General features: G+C 36.7%; 1 protein-coding gene across 1 annotated transcript in view; it reads left to right on the top strand.

Moving 5' to 3' along the window:
• The first annotated feature begins 4,179 nt into the window (after positions 1 to 4,179).
• LOC119577630 (nephrin-like) overlaps positions 4,180 to 5,000 on the top strand; it is a 194,765-nt gene continuing 193,944 nt past the window's right edge. Inside the window, 1 exon segment of the mRNA XM_037925199.1 lies at positions 4,180 to 5,000. This exon segment is cut by the window's right edge and continues 163 nt beyond it. The gene's annotated coding sequence lies outside the window, so the exon portion shown is untranslated.

Below are 5,000 nucleotides of genomic sequence, written 5' to 3'. Positions count from 1 at the left end.
CCCGCGGAGTCGACACGCAAAACAAAAACGAATATTCCAATTTCGAATCACAAACTCAATGCCGCATTAACCACACACACAAAAAAAAAACGGCCAAAATGAGCTGTTGTGAGGGCAGCATGAGAATGAGGTTTGTCCCTTGGTTGTTATGATACGCACGCTAATTTGATTTATAGAGAGCACAGTGAAAGGAAGTCCATGGATCCCTATGAAAGACTTGGTGTAAAGAATGTTCATGGATGATGAGCACACCCTTCAGCACAGTAATAGGGCCTGTGTAATTGAAGTTGATTAAATTGTCTTAATTTTTTCTTCGATATATATATATATATATATATTCTATATATATATATATATATATATATATATATTCTATATATATATTATATATATATATATATTGATATATATATATATATATATAATCTAATGATATCACTTTCATTATTATCATTATGTTGGTTATTACTGTTATTGCTGTCATTGTTATTATCATTTATGTTGTGATCATTATAATTATTGTTATTATTATTCAGTAGTACTAGTAATAGCGTATTATTATTATTATTATTATTATTATTATTATTATTGTTGTTATCATAATTATTGTTGTTGTTGTTATTATCATCATTATCATTATTATCATCATTATTATTATTATTATTGTCATCATCATCATCATCAGCAGCAGCAGCATCATTATCATCATCATCATTATTACCATTATTATTATCATCATTATTATTAATATCATTATTATTAATATCATCATTATTATTATCAGTAAAATAATAATTATAATAACAATAATAATCATTATTATTACCATTCTTCTTCTTCGAGACAAGTGCACCGCAATGAAGCAGTTAGATCGTCAGTTTATGCACATTTATTATTTACACGACTGTCCGGGGGGGGGGGGGTTACGAAAGAAGGTAGAAGGGGTAGGGGGAAGGAGGAGGGAGGAGAAAGGGGAGATGGAGAAAGGGAGGGGAAGAAGGCTCACAGAAAAAAAATAGGCAAGGGAAATACGGAAGGGACTTAAAGAAAAGGGGAGGGAGAGAGGCCGAAGGAGGTAGGTGAGTTTAAGGAGGATGAGAAGGGAAGTGGGAAGGAACAGACATAAAGCTTAAAGTGTGAGTGAATGAATTTAATGGGGATTTGGGAGTGAAGGGGGAGCGGCGGGAGAAAGAAAGATAGGATAGGGGAAGGAAAAAGGGGGGAGGAGGCGTAGGTAGAAGGAGGAGGGTCCAAGAGGGAGAATTTCCACGGGTCCCGCCAGTTATTGTTATCCATTGTCGTTATCATCACCGTTGTTGTTATTATCTTAATCATCATCATCATTATTGGTGCTACTATCATCAGTGTTATTATTATCACCGGGTATTAATATTATCACTGTTATTATTATCCTTATTATTATCATTAATATTATAATCCCTATTATTATCATTGTTATTATTATTATCATTATTATCATAATCATCATTTCCTTTAGCTTTATCCCATTCTTATATGGGGTCGCCATGATCAGGTTCTGGCAGATATCTTTTATCACTGTTATTATCATTACTATTATCATTGTTATTAATATTGCAGTAGTAGTAGAAGTTGCCATAAAAGCAAAAGTACTGGTATTAGTAGTAGTAATAATAGTTGTAGTAGTAGTAATAGAAGTAGTAGTAGTAGCAATAGTAATAGTAGTAGTAGTAATAGCAGTAGTTGCAATAACCAAGGTACTGTATTTAGCTAAATAGGTAGACCACTTCTAAATAACTTATTGAACCCATACATTTAAATGACTTTGAGAATGCTGACGATTATTCACGGTAAGGAACATTTCATTATCATAAACAAAAGAGAGGAATGTTTGTATTACTTCTGAAAATTATGACAACACGCGAGTAGATTATATGAATAATTATTTAGCTAGCTATATCTGGTATCTCAAAGCGTATCCTCATTGGCTAAACGCAGTGACGTCATTTACGTCCACCCCATTTTCAGTCCTGTCAGTCTTTGCGATATATCATTACAAGTGACTTCTTAGTATATTTACATTGAAAATGGTTCAGTTATGACGATGGTAAACATCTGTAAGCAAATAACCAAAAAAGGTAACATAAAGAAACTCTATTACTATTGTAATGAATGATGTAAAGTGGCGGGGTTTAGCTCAGCAGTTACCATCTAGGATTTTCATCGCAAAAGAGTGGTGCTACCTGTCTTGAAGTACTTTGTATTGGTAGTAGTAGTAAAAGCAGTAGTAATAGTAATGATAGTAGTAGTAGTAGAAGTAGCATCAATATCATTATTGTTTTGATCCACAGTATAATTTGTTCTTTTTCGCTAAGACTAACAACCACCGAACACTAATTGAACATTATTTTACTCGTTACCATGTATGTGATTGTATACATAAAAGTGCACAGTAAATCCCGTGTTGACGAATAAGCATTTGTATCTTAAACATTATACGCTGCCCCTTCGTTACTCATTTCATTATATGTATACACACTTGTCTTTACAGGCCTTACATACCTTAGCCTTCGGGCACAACCTCCCCCCTTCTGGCTACTCACAAAAAAAATACGACCCTGCGATACCCATCAGGTTATTTATAACCAATGTTAATTATGAATAACCAGTAATCTGAGTGTTGTATATATACCTAAACACTGTAATGACATTTATACATATAAATTAAACTCCGTACTTTAGAAACTAATGTTTCTTATGAGATTTACTCTCATCCATTCCAAATTGCACGTAGTACACGCGCGCGCGCACAACACACACACACACACACACACGCACACACACACGCACACACACACACACACACACACACACACACACACGCACACGCACACCACACGCACACGCACACCACCACACCACACACACACACACACACACACACACACACACACACACACACACACACACACACACACACACACACACACACACACACACACACCCATCTTTAGACATTAAAAGAAACTACATTCATCCTATCTTGCCCTGTGGTTCATTGTTTTGCAATTAATTTGAAAAATAATATTTTATTGACTACCGTTCCGCGTGCTATAATTATACTTTTATCTAGTTCGCTGTCATTCTTTTGTTTTGAAAAATTAACTCGCTCTGGCTCGTTCTTCATTTGCATATTTTACTGTTATATCAATGAGATGGATATGAATAGTCCAAGACGAAAGAAAGCAGAAGGACGGAGGGATGATGATAGACGATAATAATTTTAAAAAATGTTGAATATATATATATATATATTATATATATGTATATATATGTATATATTAATGGTTTGCACACACCGATGTTCAAAAAGTAGATACATATAGAGTTACGAGGCAAGACTGGATAGGTTGGGTAAGTAGCAGTTCGGAAATGCATCAGATAAGGCAAGTGGGAAATTAACTATGAATGCCAGGAAATGTATAAACTCACCGGGATCAAGAGAGGAAGGTTTGGGTGGTTGGTGGTAGGGTAATGAGGGGGAGGAGGGGTGGCGGCGGGGCACAACACAGCTCCACCTGTGCTGGGGTCTGACCCCCTCAGGTCATGCGGCCGGTACACGTTTGGTATCTGTCATTCATAAAGCCTTGGTATATATACATACATATATATATACATACATATATATATATATATATATATATATATATATATATATATATATATATGTATGTACATAATATGTATAGAAAGATATGTTTCTACGTATGTATTTACATATATGTATAGAAAAATATGTTTCTACGTATGTATATATATATATGTATATATATAAATTTATACATATATACAGCTTCGGATGGCTACAGTAAATCCAGTTGAAGTGTGTTTTGTACCCATGCGGCGTATGAATACTATAGTTGTAATATGAAAGGATTCATCTCGCTCTAGTTTGAATGCTTCGTAGATGAATCTGGTTCTGTTCATCAATTATAAGTGAATGAATAACATCATCAGTCTAGAGAGGTATTTCATCCCTTTCGTAATTGACAAATAAATGTTTCTCCCATAAACATACCGCAAAATAAGATGGGGAAATATACTACCCGATAACTCATCGCACACCTCACCCAGGGTGCTTCCCATGTTCGTCCGGGCGGCTGCTTCCTCCGCCGGGCCCCAGTGTTCCCATAACCGTTGACGGGGATAGACTGTTGCTCTTTGTGCTCGCTCTCTCTTCCCATCTCCGGAGCCTGTGGGACTTGCTTCATCTCGTGCATGCTCTGCGCTGATGGGATTTCTGTGATTTCACTTGGATTTATGCTGCAACGGATGCGAAACACTGGAGAACGAGTGCGATTGCTGATAGATTACCATACGATTATATAGATATAATAAAGTGTTGATTCTGAAAGGATGTATACACCTGATTGGAAGTGCGGTGACCCCTCGCCCAAGCTGGTTTAGTGTGTGGGTGAAACCCAATTGTTGAATTTATATTTACAGCGTAAAGCTCGCAAGTGATTCATTTCTGGATGTATAACTAACAGTGCTGAGAGAGGAAAAAATACCAAGTGCCAAATCTGTATCGTGAGTGCAGTGAATTGGATTGTGACCATTTAATTGTTGTAGACGTAACGCAGTGGCTAAGAACGGACTCGAGGTAAGAGGTATGTGTAGGTGTCGAGGGCCTCTTGAATCCCCCAAGCTGCGAGGGCGCCTCAGTCTAAATCTTGCTCCTCTCGAGGGCGTTTGAGGACGACCTACTCAAGAGGCAACACCCATCTCGCCCTCCACGATAAAGAAAATAAATGAATAATTGATAACGAAGTGATGCCACTCAGTGTGAAACATAATATTGATTCAGAGTGGCACTCCTGAGTTTTGTTGTTGACTCGGAAAAGTATGAAAACGTTGATCGAAAACGCAGTGCTTTCGTCATCTGTGTGTTACTGTGTGTGGTTGAGCTAGGCGTTGACGCTGTCTAGTGTTGGTCACAAGCCCAGTGTGAAATAATGGGG

The sequence above is a fragment of the Penaeus monodon genome, chromosome 10 (genome assembly GCF_015228065.2).
Source record: "Penaeus monodon isolate SGIC_2016 chromosome 10, NSTDA_Pmon_1, whole genome shotgun sequence".
Taxonomy (NCBI): domain Eukaryota; kingdom Metazoa; phylum Arthropoda; class Malacostraca; order Decapoda; family Penaeidae; genus Penaeus; species Penaeus monodon.
This window is presented reverse-complemented; position numbering and strand designations above follow the sequence as displayed.